This window comes from Falco biarmicus, chromosome 3, assembly GCF_023638135.1.
Source record: "Falco biarmicus isolate bFalBia1 chromosome 3, bFalBia1.pri, whole genome shotgun sequence".
Taxonomy (NCBI): Eukaryota; Metazoa; Chordata; class Aves; order Falconiformes; family Falconidae; genus Falco; species Falco biarmicus.
Genome location: NC_079290.1, coordinates 100,610,478 through 100,630,852, shown reverse-complemented (window position 1 = coordinate 100,630,852; position 20,375 = coordinate 100,610,478). Strand labels below are relative to the sequence as shown.

The following is a 20,375-nucleotide window of genomic DNA, read 5'->3' as shown; positions in this document are numbered from 1 at the left end:
AAGAGGTCAATGGAAAAGAATCCAGCTGTTGCTCAGCGTCTGATATAGTAAGACAGACCCAACAATTCTGGTGTTATCTAGATAGTAATAAGAGTTAAATCCACATTTGTGGGACAGTAAGGTCAGGATTTTTAAGCACCACTGCCACTCTAATTGTAGGCCTGGAGTTACACTGGAAAATGATCCGTGATCAGCAGATTTTCAGTCTAACGTCTAAAATCACACAGCACACAATTTTCTTGTCAGAGTGGATTTTCCCCCCCGCTTTGTGCCCCAACAGAGACAGGATGAATTCAACATTTTGCACAACACTAATCATGAAGAGGTAGGAATTTTTTTTTTTGAAGGGAGGGAGAATGAAAGGGATCAGTTATATTACAAATATACAATATATTTGTGTATATATATATAAAAAATATACAAATAAATATACAAATAATAGCCTCCCCAGTTCTCTAGCAGCCTTCTGCTTTCTCCACCCCTCTGGGAGATGCTGGACACAACAGCAGTCCTTCTTCTGAGACTGCAAAATTAACGAATGCAACACAGTCAAGGTGCTAGGCTAGCAGTAGCGCAAGGAACAGGTTGGAGGGAGCGCTGGTTGACTAGTATCTCCCGCAGTAGCACTCCACGGGCGACTCCCTCATGTGCTGTGTGTTAAAGCGCTCCTCAGCCCTCTGCACACAATAAGCATAAGGCGGCAGAGCAGGAGAGCTATGTATCGGGTGCAACGTAAGGCATGCAGCTGAAGGCAGACAGCTTGCAACCACAGAAGTAGCTCGGGTATCCAGTAAATCAATATTTGCCTGTTATTATTCTCACATACATCCCATTCGCTGATCCAACACTTGTTCCTGCAGAAATGGGACCAGAGAGGCCGCTGGCAGGCAGCAGGCGAGCACAGCCTGCTCCTCCTGGAGCCCGGCTCCTGACCCAGAGCCAGTGTACGGGGACGCTGCCTTCAACAAGCAGGCAGAGACCTACAACTGTTTTTAATTAACAAACAATACCTTTACAGTAGAAAAAGAACTAGAAGGGGGCATGTTTTTAATGTTTCTCCTCAGCAAAACGTCAGGGTGCTCTCTCTTTGTGCTGCTTTGCACAACTCCTCTGCCCTATTTCTGAGCAGATCAGACCAGATACCAACTTAGTGTGCTGCCAGCACAGGAGTTCCCTCCCCTACAGCACAGCAAGGAAAAGGAAACTAAGAAGAAGCCAAGGGCATTTTGTGACAGCATGCAAACAAGCCGTTCAGTTCTGCTTCACCTCAGTGCAGCAGAAGCAGTCATCATTGTGGCACAGCAGCAACTCAGCTGCTGTAAGGACGTGGGAGATGGGCTGCACCCATGGGTACTGTCACAGTATACTAGCATCTCCTGCAGTAGCACTCCACGGGCTCACTCCCTCACATGCTGTGTGTTAAAGCACCCCTCAGCCCCCTGCACACAATAAGCATCTGGCCTTTGAAAAGTCACGGGGAGCAGCACAACTGTCTCACACCTGGAAAAAGGTGAGCGTTGCACCCACCTGCAGAAACAACCAAGAGGGCAACCCAGGCCGTTGCCAGCTGGTCAGCCTCACTTGGCTTTGTAGGAAGCACACGAAGGGGGTCGGTCCTCTTGAAGCATATCTCTGAGCCCATGGAGAAACTGGCTGGGAACAGTCAAGCATGGGCTAAGCAAGGATAAAAATCATGTCTGACCAAGCTGACTGCTCTCTGTGATGAAATAACTGGATCTGAGGACAAAGGCAGAACACTGGATGTGATTTACCTCAGTTTTAGCAAGGCTTTCAACACCGTCTCCCACAATATGCTTGCATCCAAGTTGGGACATTATGGTTTGAATGGATGCATATCCTGATCAGCAAACCACTGGGGGGATGACTGGGCTCAGAGGGAGCCCTTGCAGTGATATAGTGTGGGGACAAAGTGGTTGGGGAGCAGCCCTGAGGGTCCTGGTGGATGGTGAGCTGAGTATGAGCCGGCAGCGTGCTCTGGCAGCAGCCAGCCACAGCTCCTGGCTGCATGAGCAGGAGCACAGCCAGGAGCTCAAAGGTAGCAATTATCCTCCTTCTACTTACTAGTAGAAGGACTTGGCAGTCCTGGGTTAACAGTTGGACTGGATGATCTTAAAGGTCTTTTGCAACCTGAATGATTCTATACTAGGTCACATACTGGTGCCCAGCTTTGGGCCCCCCAATGCAAGGCAGACACTGATTAACAGGAGCAGGTCAGCAGATGATCACCAAGATGATCAGGGGCTGGAGTACTTGCCCTGTGAAGAGAGGCTAAGGAACCAAGGCTTGTTTATCCTGGAGAGGAGTGCTTCAGGGCTGGAACAGCAACTCCCTGTGCCTACGAAGTTGTTATGACTCAGGCTCTTCACAGCGGTAGCATGTAAAAGACAACAAGCTTAAGCTGAAAGGAGGTGTTTACAGACCAGCTGTATGGAGAGATTTTTCCCCATGAGGGTAGACGAGTGGTGTAACATGGGTCCAGAGATATGGTGCAGTGCCATCTCCATCTTTGCAGGTTTTTGAGACCCAGATGGATAAAGCCCTGAGCAAACTGGCCTCATCCCATAGCTGTCCCTGCCTTGAGCAGTAAGCTGGACTAGTGACCTCCTGATTTAATGTGCCATTCTCCTTTGCCTTAAATTTCCAAAGCAGCAGCAGGGCTGCCAAGCCCAGACCTTGTCGTTGCACTAGTTATCCCTTCTTGTAGCATCCACTTGGTTCCCCTCTGCCAGGGCACCCCTTCAAAAGCACCTGTGTTACAATCAGGTGTAGATGGTACCTTAAGCTATAGAAATACTTCGAAAGATTAATTGCTAATCCAGGCAGAGGTGTGAAATAACTGAGCAAGTAATGGTGCGTTGTTAACACCAGTTTGATTCCAACTATGCACATGGCAGAGACGTGGCATGGCAGCCTTCCTTACAGCCCCAGGTTCCTGGAAAGCCTGCACACCCGGGTTAACAGCAGCACCAAAACCCATGCTGACACATCTGTATTGCTATGAGAACCTGTGCTTGCTAAATGAAGTATATCTTCATGTATGCAACTACACCTTTCGTTGTCACGAACCACTCTGCTGTAACTTCAGCCTGGAGGAGCGGTCCCAGAGTGGTGCATTTAACCCTTCTGTGCTACAGACTCCCACAGCTTTTCCTCACATGCATGTGTCTGAAGTGAAATATCGGTACTTCCACTCAGACCACATGATATCCACTTGCTTCTTACATTCAACATCCATTTTCTCTACCTGCTTTTCCCAGACAGAGTTTTAAAACACATTTCTCGGTTGCAATCCTTATTGACAAATAAAGAGCAGACCATTCAAAACTTGCAGCCTCAATACAGAGAAAGGATTAAGGCAGGAACTAAATTGGTTCTGGATGCCTACTGTATTTACCTTTACATAATTTCTGTTTGATAGTGAAGAACAGGTAGAAGGTACAGCTGGCCTGCCCTGATGGCAGGAGTGAGCTTTTAGTCATACAAAGAGGGCAGCTGCACTCCTTCACTGCACCGTTATACAAAGGAAAGCTATGGATGCTATTACTTTACCAAAAAGAAAACAACGTTGAAACATATCATTCCCTCCACACTCCCAAACTGTGTATCTTTATAAATATTGTACAAAATAAACACGTGCTCCAAATCCACATGAGATAAAACAAATAGTGACACCAAGTAATCCATCTGGAATCCAGCCCATCAGGAAAGCTCATGTCAGGATTATCAGATTAGATCTGACAGAAGAATCTTCTAGAGAATACATACACGGATAACCAAATTCTAGAAGCCTTTGTCAGCCCTGCAGACAATTCATTCTATAGGCCCAACATACCAGCCTTCTTTCCCTTCCTTATCTCACCCAGCAAATGGATGCTATTAAATACACAAATTTCTTTCAGCAGGCTACGCAAACAGAAATACACACAGTTAATTAATACTGCAGTAATTTCTTTGATCTTCCAATGAAAACAAAATTTAAAAGTCATACTATTTCAGCCTAGAAGCTTAGAGTTAAAAAGCTTAGGAACCCATTCGGGACTTTGAATCCAAGAATCGTTCAGCTGATGTCATTAAAAGAGCTGAATTAGACTCGTAATTATTCCCTCGTGAGTTCCGCTGTCTATCTGAGGAAGAAGGATATTCATTTCTGCCCTCAAAATAAATCAATTTTGGTGAAAAAACAGAAGGGTTGGAGAGACCAGGAACTTAGTTTTACTGTGCATCTGGTAGAATACAAGAAAATAAGTGTCAATAGCGACCAACGTCCCTGCCAGTCAATAAGAGTAGTACCTTCTCTTTACATTGCATGGCAGTTTCCTTGAGATTCTCAGGATAAATCCTATCTCCATAGTTCTGGCTAGCTAGTGCAGTAACACTTCATTAACATGCAAATGCTTGACAGTTATTGGACTTAAGTACATCTGCATATTTATAAACCACCATTCCAAACCCCATCCCCATTTAAGGAAACTGTTTAATGACAATGAACCTAAAGTCTTTCTAGAACCATTGAAAAACATGTCGCAGCCGGATTCACTCACTTTAGATGGTACTACTTTTAAAATACTGCTTACACAGGTCAGCTGAAAAATGCCTCAATCAACTTTTTCATTAGTTTTCTTATTTGTTCTTTTGTGGCAATCAACCTTTTCTCCTTTTTTTAATCTGTTTTTCCATTGACAAGGCAAAAAGAACACAAAGAATGAATGATGCTTTGGAAATCGAGACAAGGTAAACTTATGGTAATGAAAGCCAAACATTCATTAAAACATATTTAACCAGAAATCTGTAAAATACTCAGTCAAAAAATGCAATCTCTGTATTTTCAAAGCAAAGGCTTGAGAAGCACCAGGCAAACAACACACAGAACTAAAAGTTACCCAAAAATCTACTAATTTTTTTGCTGACAACAATTCTGCACACCTCACGATGACTCTTATTTGTTCTCCAACGTCACAAACACAGTACAGGCACTGCTACTTCTAGTAGCACATTCTACCCAAAGCATCTGGAATTTTTAGCATGGAATATCACAAAATTGGCCTTGAATTTGGATTTCTCCAAAACTTTCATGAAAATTATATTTAGCGACAAAAATTTTAAAAATAAAAATCAGGAAAATTTTAATGGACAAAAAGATCCCAAAGGCAAAAGGATACAAACTGTTATTAATAACTTAATGTTTTGTTGAACATTTTTTTCTGCTGCTTGAAGGGCAATATAAGAGCACATTAATGTAGAAAACAATGGGAGCAGCTGAATGAAGTTAAGGGGTAGTTAAGAAGATCCCACTCAATCACCCCAGAGAGGCAGAGTCATTTCTGATTCCCACCCTTTTCTCCTTCACCATGCCAGAGTACAAGTCACATATCCGTCCTCAACAACCACCTGAGGTGCACTCTTTTTTTATTTGGGGTGGGTGGGAAAGAAATAAAGTTACCAATTGAGATAAATTACTAGTGTTTTTCTTTGACTCTATTGGATTTTATCCAGCTGAAAAGTGACTTATAAGTTATGCACATTTATAAACCTTCATAAGTAAAATACAAAATATCTCTTAAATCGTGTGCTCTTCCTGTGGGGCTCAGTCAGTAACCTCTGCATAGTATGATTTCTTTCGCCCTGCCGCCCAAGTGGCAATACTTAACTGTGGGCCTCTGCCCTTGTTTCTATCAGTCTGGGTGGCAAGTGAACACAAACCCACGCCTAGCCAGCCATGACGTATCAGAGACCTACAGGAACCATTTGCGCGCGCATGAACTGTAAAACTTGGAGTATTTCATCATAGGCAAAAGATGAACATGAGCTGTACTTGTACATTTAACGAAGGTATGGGGCTGAAAGCCAAACACCTAACCCAGAGTAGTAGTTGTAGAGACCTAATCCAGAAGATCCCAGCTATATAGATTACATAAACAGCTTTGTCACGTCTTCTGCTTGCTGGCCTACTGTCTACAACAACAATCTTAAGAATATTGGTGATGAGGAGAAACTGAAATGCTATTATGGTACATAAATACCACAGTAAAAGACAGAAGTATAATCACTGCCAGTTTCATTTTGGTCATAAGTGGCTGTATGCATCACTGTATCAGTCAAGTACGTTCTCGTCTCTCTTTGGACTTTTTTATAAGACACATCAAAGCAATAAGCAGTGAAGCCCTGGAACAGAGAATATATGTCATAACAACTACTAGCATACAAGAGAAGAAATTAACTTATTAGGACAAAAACACAACCATTTGAAAAACTGAAGCTAAGAGTTCATGGTGGGTTGGGGTTTTTTAAGTTAAGAAAACATGCAATAAAACCAAAAGTGTCAGTTATGAATAAAAATCTAGACAGCACTCATTAAAAACTAAAAATTTTACATTTACAGCAGCTAAAATTGCCTCCCTATTTCCAATTCTAAGTATAGGAAATACTACTGTAAAAATAACTACTACAGCCATGCAGACACCCACATTTTCAACTACACATGTGACACTGAAGTTAAATTACATGAAAATTTCATGTATAATTCACCTGACATACTTTGAGAATTCTAAAGATAAAAGTGATGTTAAGATCATTTTACATCCAAGTATGCCTGTATCGATTTTGTGTATTTAATACTAGCCTCGTGCTTTCCCCACACTTCAGAGCCGTGTTTCCTAGCCTCCAACTAAACTACAAGTAGGAACGCATACAGCCAGGACAACATTCCTTGGTTCTCATTGCCTAAAATTTGGCCTCATTACAACATATAAAGATCGAAGGTAGCACTTTCAAAATTCCCAAAACATTTTAGCTTTTAAGACTCTCCTTCAGACCCAAGGTCAGAAACACATCTCACTGGAAGTCAGTGAAACAGCCTTCAACGACCCAACTTTTTATAAAACATTGGCCCTACAAGTTTTTAATCAAATTTGGCATTTCTGAAAGTTTTACCCCCAGCCTAGAATTTTTTCTTCTGGCTTATCTTCCTATAAAAACAATCAAAAGGACAGCTTTTATTGAACAAATATGTCAAAAAGACAATAATAGTAACTATGGGAGTTCAGGTTGTTTATATGATAAATTAGTTTGCCTTTATTGTAAAATAAACAGTTCATTGTGTGTTTAGAATTGTGTTGTGTACCACTTTGGCACCATTTTCAGGTATTACCGTACCGGTGATGATATAACTGATCAAACACAGACCCTTATCAGAGGTAATATTCTAATGACAACTAATCATCAGGACACTTTAGCCTTGTGACAGCTCACTGCTACGATAAGCAAGAGAGCTGGCTCTTGAATAGCCCGTTCACGATGCTTACCTTTCCACCTCAACTGCCGAACGAGTGAAGTGTTGTCTACCTGAGATTTAGTGTCATCGTGCAAAATCACAAGTTGACATAAAGTATAAGCATAGTGTACCACAACGAGATCAGCAAAATGGTTTGGCAGATACAACATCACATCACTGAGATCATCACTGAGTTTCTTCTCCTGTATCTTTGTGGTGCTTACAACTAAACTCTCTCCACTCCATTATTTTCTTTTAATTTGCCAAAGAGATCGCAAAAACACCACCCTCCCTCTTGCAGATGAGACGTATTCTCACCTCTCAGTCATGAAATGACGTGTGCCCAGTACAGGGGAAAAAGAAAGGAGGCTAAGTGAGTGGACTTTTTGAAGTACATTATGGTTAAAACAACTTTTTAATTAAGAGTACCGGGTGGGGAGATGCTGGGGAGCAGTCCCTTCTAACAGAGGCTGAGCTACGTCTGCTCCTTTCAAGCTCCATCGCTTTGCTTAAGGTTGATACCAAGGCTTTGGAAGACAGATAAAGTGCAAGAAAGCAAAGTCTCTTCTCCACAGAAATAGTCCTTCATTTCTTCTTTTGATCTTAAGTGTTAGCCAAAGTTTAGGGTCTTTGAAAAGTGCTCTGAAAAACCCTGAAATCCCTATTGACAAGGTGAGCTTTGAAGACATTGAGTAAACAATCTCATTTTAACAATGAACTCTCACACTGCTTCAGAATAATTTCTAGTTTGTTTCTGAGTAAAAAAGAAAAGTGTGATTATATAAAGGTGCACACAGGAATCTGAAATACAAAGGCAGGTCAGACCCAAGGCATACCTGGTAAAGACATCCACCAGGATGGAGAGCTCAGGATCAGCATGACCCAAACCAGCTTGCCCAGCACAGCCCCATTCCTTCTGCCCCACACTGCCATAACTGATGTTCATGGCCAGCCTACTCTTACCAGGACAGCACAGCTGAATACTGTCTGCTACACACAGAATATTTTAGACAGGCTAACAACGTGCCATTTTAAGGAAAATCAACATTCTAATACACTTTCTCAGCCTTGTACAAACCCAATACTTTTATCTAAACAGCTTCCCCCATTACCAAGCGGGCCAGATATTTTTAGTTACAAAGACCCAGTTTCCAGCAAAATTAAACTGTTTGGGCCGAAATTTTCCTTTCCTATAAACATAAACTTTACTTTTCACAAACAAATGAATTGAAGAATACACACTGTAAAATCCTGGTGGCCTTTCCTTTGGGAAGCTTTAGAACACGCTTGCTTTGGATCAGGAACTGGCAGCATGTCAACGTTTGTTTGTTGGGAACATGTCTGCTTTTTGTATTTTATTTTCCCCTCAGAATTTTCCCAGATCTCTCTACCTGCTAGAAAATAAAAATTGTGAAGACACACCTTGTAAAAATAAATTTCAAACCATAAATTCTCCAAGTTTACGCTGACAGGGCTTGTCTTGCCACTGCAACTAAAAAAACACTGTTAGGTTATACAGGGTCTCTCTGCTCCTCAATTGAAGTACCACAGAGAATTGCAGGATAAAATTAATTATTTTGCCCTCATATCAGGGCTGGAACAGCATCCAGTTAGTGCAACTTGTTCATATACTTCATAAAGAGAAAACAAAACATCAAATAGCTTGCCAGTTTAAAGAGCGCTTTCTGTTTGAGGGAAGGGAGAGGTGAGAAGGGATGTTTATGTAAATGAGGCAGAGAAACTACAGAGAAAAAAAGATGCAAGCACATAATTAAAATCTGTATCATAATGCCTACATACAACGTACCAACTGAGATTACAGGACCAAGTTTGATTCTAGCGTCAAACTTTTCAGCGTTACATTTTACAATTTAATAACATTCTTTTAAAAGATGCTTTTCATGTGTAATCTCTATTATAGCACAATGGGCCCAAGATGATTTTTTCAAACAAAGATGGACTTTTATGAAACAATGAGTGGAAACTTTCTTTAAACTCCCATCCCAGCTGTTTGATGTGATCCAGGCAGTTGAACATCTGAAACCACGTCGTTTCATACAAGCTTGCACAACACCAGAAGTCCTTCTGCGTGTTATGTGCTGGGGTTTATGAGAGCTACGTGGCCAGGTGTTAAACACTGAGAGTCACAGTTGGGTTTGACCTTAGTAAATGTTGTAATTTTAAGGTGACATATGTAGGAAGATACTTACTTCTGTATTCAGAGGTAGTATGAAAACAAGGGACATGGTCCCCTGTTATGAGGAAGGTAATTATTCCCCAAGCAGTTCTACCTGTGTTTTGTTTTACCAATAAAATCGAGAGTTTTGACTTGGTAAGAAAGAATTTTCTTCAGAAAGAGGAAAAGATGCATCTTTATTAAATCAAAACAGATTCAGACACTTGTCATTCTCCTAAACTGCACATGGTTATGAGGCCTAAGACAAGAAACTTAAGCAGGGCTTAGCAATTTTAAATTTTTTTTTTTAAAGGCTCTGGCTGTCTCACATGTCAGACAGGCATGTGTATTATGCACATCCAGCAGGGGACAAAGATCAGAAATTTAAAGGAGCTGTTTGTGATTTTGGATGGGATGTGGCACACAGATGAAAGAGCAAACATTTTTCCCCTTGGTTTAATGCTAGCTCTAGATTCCTAAATTAAGCCCAGCAGGAAACAAACATCCACCACAGATTTCAAAAGATATCTCACATCTTTGTATTAAAACGTGTTATTTTAAGAGTCCCAAATGCTGCATGTCTGATTTTTATTAAGTCCAGAGCCAACATAGGAAGTGTTATTTGATTTATTTTAAAGGAACGCAGAAAATACTAGTGGACAATGGGATGTAAATTGCAAGAAGCCAAACGAAAATTGTGGACGAGGAGATACTGGGCCTGATGCTACTATCTATAAGAATACTAAGGCCACAGGCTTCAAAAAATTACTGTGATGACCTTGAGAGCTCACTCAGACTAAGGACCATCCAGTGAGTGGATTTTCCTGGGGGGTGGAAGGAGGACAGTCTCAATTTTTCTTTTCCAAATGGACAGGGGAGATGTTTCTGATACACACTTCTGATTCCTTCTACACCAAAGAGCTACAATATTCTACTCCCATGGAGGGCAAGATCAGGCATCACCCCACACGTTCCTCACACGTTTCATGTGTGAGTCTTGGTGGAAAGGACAAGATTTCTACATCTATATACAAATGCAGTTAAAATGTCCAACCCCCAAAATTACTTTCTTCTAAGACTCCATCTTTCTTCATACAAAATGTAAAAGTACCAGCATAAGACATGAGCCTATCTCAATCACAATACACTGAGCTTTTATTTTGGAGGTTGCAGATATATATATTTGTTTGTTTGTTTGTTTGTTTCCCACTGACTTTGATGGTGTTTTGGGATTAAAAGAAGGAGCAGGCAGTTCCCATGAGATGAAAGACATAACTGCAAAGGACACTCACTTAGAAGATTTTAAAAAAAAAAAAAAAAAACAAAAAAAAAAACCAACCACACCAACCAAAAATAACCCCACTCTTGGAGTCTGAGATGCTGTTATGTATTTATTTAAAGAAACACTCCCTTGAAAGGACTTAGACTCCGATATTTTATATAAGTTTCTGCTTTTATCAACTGTAGCTGGAAATAAAATGAGGTTTTTTTAATTGCCAAGCTATTGAAAATTCTAACAATACTTTCCCAAGTATGCTAGAATTATTACAGACAGAAAGAATAGCTTCAAGTTCTTCTGTAAGCAGTGCCAGTAATAAAACCTAAGTTTCATTCTAATATATGGCCAATTCAAATTCCCAGCAACCCTTCTCCCAGTGACATCATTTCGAAAATGTCCCCCCACATCCCTCCCCACCACCTAACTGCCGGCTGGGCACAGAGGCAGCCCCTACTACGGTAAATCCTGAGCCATGGTTGAAGAAGTTCAGCCAAGTTCTCAGGTCAAACAAAGCAGAGACATGGTAGGCACCCACATCTCTCAGAAAGGACTAACTGATCTTCCTTCTCCAGCCAGTCCCTTATCTCATAACATTTTTAGTGCTTCCACCTCCAGCCCTGCCCATCCCTCCTGTAATTAGATAAGACAAGGAAAGGTTACTGGGGGAAGAGATGAGGCAGGGGGCGGGGAGGGGAAGGAACAAAAAAAAAAAAAAAAAAACGGAAAAGTCATGTTTTCTTTGGGATGTAGGCTAAAGAAGGAGTGCAGAAGTACTTTTGACAGCATGCATAATTCTGCGTGCCTGAATGAGCCTTCTCACACTCGGGGGTCAACCAAGCACAAGGAGAAAGGAGACCTTTAGTTTCTGTTCCTGACACTACTTCTGCATGCAGTGCAAGACAAGTTGATTTATGTTTCCGTTCATGAAGGCCTAAAATAACCACATAGTAGCTTACATACATCTTTAACATTGCTGCCAAGATTAATTCATTAGTTATAACATGCTTTGAGATCCCTGGGTAAAAAGTGCAAAGAACTAAGTCAGACCCTGACTGGCATCAGAAGACAGAGGTGCATGCACTGCTTCAGGTACCTAAACTTCACTGCCTTCTGCCTCCGAGCTTCAAATCTCATCATAAGTTGTTTCAAATACCTCCAAACTTTTGGCTCCACCTTTTGAAATCCACCTTTGGCTGTGAGATGAATGGAGTATTAGATTCACTATGAACTCAGATTAAAAATTATGCAGGACCCTAACAAAATGCTGACAGAGACAGAAGCAAATACCATTTAACATCCAAAACTCTTCTCTTGTAGAAGGCCAGTGACACTGCACTTACGATGCCCTGGATGTATCAACCTCCAGGCATAATAATTTGCCCATCTTTGCAAAAGATAAGTTCATCATTTGCAAGTTTTCTATTTGCTATAGAATAATAAGGATTACATGCTCTAAAGTAAAAAACATAAAAGGTATGTTTACTGTTCTTTGCCAGCTTTGGAATCTAGGAAAAAAAGTCTCCTCCTTTCATTACATTTGTCAGCTTGCTAATGTACTTATGGTTCATATTTCTTTACAACCCTAAAATGCAGATTTATCCTTTTATATCGGATCCTGTATTTGCTTCCAATCACTCAGCTATTCTGCAGGGGTTTTCATCAAAATTTGCCCTCATATTCTGAAGTACCAGCATTTTGTTAAATTGTTCCAAGAGCGTCAAATACAGGATTGCTTTTCAAACATGAATTGGTTTTGTTTTTAAACACAGGTGTGCCACAACTGCTATTTATCATACTTAGTAGTGGTATTGTACCATCATGGGCTGCGGCTGTCTCTTGGACATGTTTGTGCTCAGTGGTCTTGCACGTAAATTGTGAAGCCAAAGAGGGGAAAAGCAGGGGGACAGGAGCCACAAAAGAAGAAAAACAAACTGGTCTTCTGAGTTTTGTGAGGTCTTGTACAACAGTGATTCCCAATTCACAAATTTCACACAAATACACAACGTTCTTAAAGCACATCAACAACTGAGTATGTGGTCGTTCCAGATTGTTTTAAATATGCATGCAGCTTACATCAATACTTATCTAAATAGAAAGGATACCTTACACCAGAAATAAATAGGACGTATTTACAAACTTCATTGGGAATGCTGGTAATTTCATAAGGGGTAGTAGTCTCAAGAAAAAGCTAAGAATCTCAGTCTGCCCCCAAAGGCGACTGATATGCTTGGCCCAAAGACAGGACAGCATGGTTAGACTTCAGGATTCCTGAAAAATTAGACCCTAAGGGACTTTCTGCCAATTACAGAGGCCTCCCTAAATGCCTTGATACTGGTCATGATCTCTCAATGAACAGCTTTATGGAAGCACCCAATGGATGTCAGTGACCACTGAAATCACATTTTGGACTCGTCACCACTGTAATGACTAACCACATCTTGTTAAACATGTATATTCCAAACCTGGAAAAAGATTTTTACTGGAAATAAACAGAAAGCTGAGATGACACACGCTTTTGCTAAATTAAACTAACAGCGCAGCACTTAGGTGGTTTTATAATACAAAATTCATCCTTAGGGACTGATAAACAGACTGAAGACTGCTCACTTCAAGAGAAAAAGATGAAGCCCTCATTTAAACTATAAATCACCATTCTGCAAAAGCTACTTCAAGAACAGGTAAAAGGTTTAAAAAATGTCAAATGTAAATCACAACTGTTTTCATGGAAATGCTGCTTTATCTTTAATGCTGCACTGTCAATAGCTGTCTTGTCCCTGGAAGCAGTGAAATGCAAGAAGTTCAGTATAATTACCTCAGTGTATTCAGTATTTTAAATTGATCAAATTACATGAATTGATTTTTAAAGATTCAGCTTAGGGAAGTAGGGAGGGGATGCCTGGGAAAAAAACATCAGTTCCATCTGCAGAGCAGAATTGATTATATGTTATGGATGGCTTATGCCCTAGGACTATAAAAAATGGTAGGTGACTTTGGTTACTAGAGGAGCTATCAGTCAGCCTGAATTATTGAGATATTTTTGTGTAGTGTAGCTTCAAACATCTCCCTTGGTTTTCTTTTTCACCCTCAAAATGTAAACATTCAGAGCTATCAACTGAAGGAAGGTCACAAGGTTGAACACAGGAACAAGCTATTCCAGTACCTGCGATTCCATCAAAACCAACCCTTATCTTGCAGCTGGTACGCAGGGGAAAGTTTAACTCTCCTCTTCCATTAGCTTCTCTTACGATCATTTTGTATCAAGACATAAAATCCAAATGAAAAAACTATATCCAGAGACGGTGTTATATCCTTCATCTGATGCTTGAGCACCAACAATGAAAAGATTCACTGGGTGGCAGGAAACAATGAAAATACAATTCAGGAAGAGAATAGGATTCCCAAATACTATCACCTCATTGTAAGGGAAGACCTATAGACTTAAAATTAGACAGTTTAAAAAGCCTAAATCTCTTTATATTTGTTCCAAAACATACATCATAACTAGTATTAAAGGTCACTGGCAGTAAGAAAAAAATAAATGAAAAAGAAACTATTTTATCTTTGTTATCCTTTGCAATCGTAGACTAACGTACAATCCCTTAGGACGCAACCACGCTTCTTCCACAGGATCCCATTCCCTTTCAATACTCTGAATGAAGTGATAATTGAACCAGTGATCATTATTTGGCCTTACTCTTACTATTCAGTATGAAGTCCCATGTCTTGTTTACTGTGTACTATTCAGAGCCCGATTTGAACAATGAATTATTCATTTGCTTGTGGGTTTTCCTACAGTGCTCATCACAACAACATCTGAATGCATTACAAACATTAAGTGATTCATTTTCACATCATCTTTGTGCGATGAAGTGAATGATATCATTGTATGCACATTACAGAAGGGGGGGCATGACACAGGGATATTAAAGCATCTGTTAACTCCAAGTGCACAAACAGAGGCTTGCAGGGCCAAGTTTCTTCAAAATACTTACATTTGTCGCACCATTTGAGTCAGGGTCGGTAGCACACGTGGATCATGCCCACAGGTCTCAGAGCAGGCCCCTAGGAAATGAGGAATACAATCACGATCCCCTGATCACATGAAAACATTCTGCTTTTAAACTGTATTGCACATAAGATGTGAAGAGACAAAGATGGTGCCAGTGGAAGGAGAGAAATTCTCCAAACAAAGTAACATTACAAAGGTGTAAAAGAAATTAAGCCACAAAACCACAGACACAACAGCAGAGACACCGAAGCCCAGTAGGGATTTGTGCCCTACGGCTTTCAGAGAAAGTCACGTTTCAGAGAACATCCATCCTTTATTGGGTGCAGGGGGAAACACAGTGACAAAGGCTGAGGAAAAGGCTGAGGTACATCCTGCCTTCTTTGCCTCAGTCCTTAGTAGTAAGACCAGTTGTTTTCGGGGTACCCAGCCCCCTGAACTGGAAGACATGGACAGGAGCAAGGTGAAGCCCCCATAACCCAAGGGGCAATGGCCAGCAACCTGCTGCACCACTGAGAAACACACCAGGCTGTGGGTCTGGGTGGGATCCACCCGAGGGACTGAGGGAGCTGGTGGGTGCTCGCCGAGCTCCACCATTTCTCAGCAGCCTGGCTCACCAGGGAGGTCCCGGCTGACTGGAGGTTCAGGAATGCGATGCCCATCTGCAAGAAGGGCAGGAGGAGGATCTGGGGAACTGCAGACATATCAGTCTGACCTGGGTGCTGGGGAAGGTTATGGAGTAGCTCTCCCTAAGTGTCATTATGCAGCACATGCGGGGCAACCGGATGATTCAGCATGGATTTATGAAAGGCAGGTCCTGCCTGACTAACCTGATTTCCCTCTACGACAGTGACCCAATTAGTGGATGAAGGAAAGACTGTGAATCTTCTTTACCTAGACTTCAGTAAAGCCTTCAACACAGTTTCCCAGAGCATTCTCTTTGAGAAACTGGGTGCTCATGGCTTGGACGGGTATACTCTTCACTGGGTAAAGCATTGGGTAGATGGCAGGACCCAAACAGTTAAATGGGGTTAAATCCAGTTGGTGCCAGTCACAAGTGGTGCTCCCTGGGGCTCAGTGCTGAGGCCCACCTGCGAGCACCCTCCAGCACTCTCCATGAGCCGCAGGTGGCCCCAGCTGGGGCAGTGTTGATGTGTTGGGGGCAGGGGGCTCTGCGGGGGCTGGGCAGGCCGGGCCCAGGGGCCGAGGCCAGCGGTACGGGGTCCCCAGGAGCCCTGGGCTCAGCTCTGGGCCCCTCGCTGCCAGAGGGACGCTGAGGGGCTGGAGCGTGTCCAGAGCCGGGCAGGGGCTGGGGCAGGGGCTGGGGCACAGGCTGAGGGGGGAGGCAGCCTGGAGAGGAGGGGGCTCGGGGGGGCCCTGATGGCTCCCTACAGCTGCCTGACAGGGGGCTGTGGGCAGGGGGTCGGTCTCTGCTCCCAGGGAAGGAGCGACAGGAGCAGAGGGAACGGCCTCGAGCTGCGCCAGGGCAGGGTTAGGGTGGGGGTGAGGGGACATTTCTTCCCTGGAAGGGTGGTCAGGCACCGGCACAGGCTGCCTGGGGAGGGGGCACCCGCACTGGGGGCGTTTAAAAAATGCGTTGATGCGGCACTTGGGGACAGGGTTTAGTGGTGGCCTTGGTAGTGCTGGCTTAACAGTTGGACTCTATTATCTTAAAGTTTTTTTCCAACCTAAATGATGCTAGGATTTGCTGTCTCCACCACTAGTACACCACTAAGGTTTCTTGGTTTATGTCTCTTATCTTTCTTCAGCTAGGTGAGCTGGGGCAGTGAAAAGGAGAAGAAATAATACCACATGCTCAGTTCACACTTCAATCCAAGCGGGAAAGATCCCAGAAGCTCAGGACGGGCAGAACAGAAAGCAACAGTAGGTGGCTAAAGTTGGAGCAAGCTGCAAGGACCTCCTCACTACAGAGCCAGGAGTATGCCAAGAGAGCATACCATCAGAGATCAAAAAAGACTTTGGACTGTGTTCATTTAAGCAGTGGGGACCACCTTGCATCTTTCCCTGTTAAATGTAATTCACTCAAACAAATCCGACCTCATTTAAAAATAATTTAAAACTTTTACATGCTGGTTGTATATATTTATACAGTTTCTAGTACAACAGCTTCTTCCACAGTTTGATTCTTTCCCCAGTGTCTAAACCTGGCAAAATTGTACACGAGACCGCCTGGCATCTTACCTAGCCTTCCAAAAAATGGCTACACTTACTCAGGGTTTACCTTTCTCCACTACAAGTGAAAACAGCTCCAAACTGTGTTAAACTTTCCTAAGAGGCAGGTACGGAGACAGAGCTGCTGTGGTGGAAAAAAAACTTTCAGCATTACAGTACTACAAAAATAAAGGAGTTTCTGCTTCCATTCCAATATCCACAGTATTTCCATGAGAACTACAGCTGGATATAGCCTCACCATATGCAAGGCAGCACACATGTTGTGTTCAGCAGCTGTAACCAAACAGGCTGCTCATTAAAGTCCAATGCTGATCTGTTTTTCAGAAGTGACCCAAAATCTGTTCCCAGTTCTGCAAAAGGTCTCTTACAGACTGTGAGCACATTAGTGGAAGATGCCTTCCTCCATGCCTTCAAAAACCTGATGCAGTTACTTCAACCCAATTCAAATCATACAGCAAGGACAGGTGGGTCCATCCTATACTCAGGATTGCAGTGCCTTTCATTCCATGACCAGTTCTTCCTGGCTTTCCAGGCAGCCTGGGAAAGCCCCCTCTGAATTCACTAATCCCCCTGCGTTGGTTGCAAACCCAGACAGCTCCTCCAGTCTTTGCAGGACTCCCCATATTCTTCACCCAGGAAAAGGGGGTTCATCATTAACAGCAGCCGTACACTGAAGCTGACTTTCTTCCTTCCTCATTCCCAAGGTGCTACCACACCAGAAACAGGCTACTTTGGGTTTGTGGATCTCTGAGGAAGACTCTTGAAACTGCCCGGAGTGTTTGTCGTGCAGCTGACAGTACCAGTGAATGCAGGTACAAGATAAACCCAAACCGAGCGCTGGCTGAAGGTGTTTCCCCCGTGGCTAGGCAGGATGCCTGGAAGGAGAGGCTGTAAGGAACCGAGCAGGGAGACACATAAGCCAGTATCCTGGCATTTATCTGTTATCATTTGTCCGACTCCGATGTTTCAAATTCTATCAGTCACTGGTTTTAAAGAGGCTGGGTTTAAATCACTAGCCACTGTTGAGCTTACAGGCCAGCCGTTAGATCCCACTGATCCCAAAACTGCTGGAGAAGAGTCATACCTACATGGTCCTTTCTGCTCAGGACATCGGCTCCCATTGAAGTCTTAATTCATATCACTCATAGTAGCTGTGTCTTCATATATAATGTTCTACCCACTTTCTTCTCGTTACATATTACACAAAACTAAAACACGCCTTGGTTTGAGTAGATAAAAAAGAAAAAGAATATTTGCTTGGGGACATAAACTTATCTCAAGAATTCAGCTCAGCCTGATTTTAATATAACACACAAGCCTGACACAAGATTCAGGCTTGTTAGGAGACTGTGAGTATATTTCAGACGCTACTTGCTTTTTACGTTTGACTGTTTCAGCAGCAGAGTAAAATTGACATGCATTACCTGGGAGCAAAATCAGGAAGAAGCCCCGGTCTGAGCATCTCCCACCCAGAAGAACAATGTGGAAACTAAAGCAGCAAAAAATGAGTTGAGGGTTTTATGATAAGACTGAGCTCTCAAAGACTAAAGCCTGTGCTTAAGCTTGAGCAAGAAGAGAAAGGTGAAGCCATTCTAGACTCAGAGTGTAAGCTGGTAACACAAGGTCACCAGCAGGTAGCTTTAAGTGGAACAGACAAGAGCATAGATAAAAAGCACGTTAGTGAAGACCAGTTCCACTGCAGCTGTCTATGAAACACCAACCAGTTTAGTACATTCACACAGAAAACGTGTAGCACAGGCATTTGATAGCTACAAGTCATGTAGAATTTGCTGACATTTCTGCTGAAATCTGCATTTGTTGTTAATTTATGACCACCTCTGTCACAACATTTGTACACGATTGCCTGAAAAAAGTCAAATATCTAGTATGCTGGGATAATTTGTAATTTTGTAAATACTAAGGATAGTTCATTGTTCTACTATGCATCAGTATTCAGCATTTAAAAAATCATTTTCTAATGCAGCCTTCCCCTGACAGTAGCATTTATTCCAGTTAAAACATACACAGTGTATATATATATTTTTCCCCCCCTTCAATACCAGTTTTATATGCCTATATTGTTTAGTCTATGGTTTGTGTTATACCATTATACAACAAAATTAGCTTGTGTTTAGTGGATTAACTAGAGAACCTAGGAATAAAAAGTAAGGCTTGGTGGGATGGGGTTTGGAGCAACCTGGTCTCATGGAAGGTGTCCCTGCATACAGCAGTGGGGGGTGGAACCAGATGATCTTTAAAGTCCCTTCAAACTGAAACCATTCTGTGATTCTGAGAAAAAAGGACCTGATCTTTGTATCTACTTCAATTCAAAATCAATATTTGGAAAAAAGATAACATTAGAAAATGTATTGTCTACTTTTTAATTTAAACCAATCCATAAGAAAACAATCTCTATACTTGGCTATTAACTGAGAAAATGTTATAGGCAGTTAAAATATTTTAAGTAATACCCCATGATTTTTAATACACTACTTAGAAAACTCTTACATAACATTATGTAAATATATATTTTAAGTGTTACTAAGTTTGAACATGGTAATTCTGAAGCTGTGTTTTAACGAGAAGCACAGGTCCCGTGGCTGTTACAGTCTGAGCGTGCTATGGAAACTTCACTCTTCCCCTTCTCCTCGTCAGCTGCCAGGTGATCGCCCTAATGGCTCCCTCGGGCTGGGTTCAAGGAGCAACATCAACACACTATAGGAGAAGCTGCAAAATTTTGATACCTCCTTTTGTAGCCTATTTCCCTTAGGCCAAACTGCAGAGCTTTCACATGAAGGGGCCGGGAATAAAAAGGAGACTTTTAGAAGTACTTCTGCCTTGCACAACCAATAAAATGAATTGCCAATGTCCCACAACAGAGAAAAGCACCTCCCTGTCCCATCACAAGTTGCAAGACTGTGGCCCTACTGAGTAAGCCCCCGGAGGAAAAATCTTTTCATCACTGTGAAGGTGCAGTAACACTGTTCATGCACAAACGTTCAAGCTAATTCAGCCAACAAAACAGGAAGGAGAATGGTCTGAATACCTTGCATTTTTAAAAAATAGATTTATGGATTTATTTTTTGTAAAACTTCTGTCTCCTGAGGCTTCAAATTAAATTCAACTTTATTGTCAACCTTCCCCCCCTAAAAAAAAAAAAAAAAAAAAGTCAAACTGTAAGTGCTCAAAAGAAACTGAGTTTTGTAACACGGAGCAACACAATTTCACAGAATTCTTCCTCTGCAAGAGCAAAGATCACAAATACCACCCAATCTCTAGAGACTGCAGTCCTAGACTGAGGCTGTATTAACTGCTTCTGCAAAATACTCACTTCATATTTTAAATTAAATTTTAAAGAAAGCCAGCCAGTGACTGATTAGAAAGAAGCTGGAAATGTGCCATGTACTGTATTCAAAACACCTTGAAACAA

At 42.0% G+C, this 20,375-nt stretch overlaps 1 long non-coding RNA gene across 4 annotated transcripts in view; it reads right to left on the bottom strand.

Moving 5' to 3' along the window:
- Positions 1-20,375, bottom strand: part of LOC130146659 (uncharacterized) — a 268,364-nt gene that overhangs the window by 89,875 nt on the left and 158,114 nt on the right. For all 4 annotated transcript variants that reach the window (XR_008820973.1, XR_008820974.1, XR_008820972.1 and 1 more), the window contains one exon: positions 14,739-14,808. This is a non-coding gene — a long non-coding RNA (uncharacterized LOC130146659). The remainder of the gene's footprint in view (positions 1-14,738; positions 14,809-20,375) is intronic.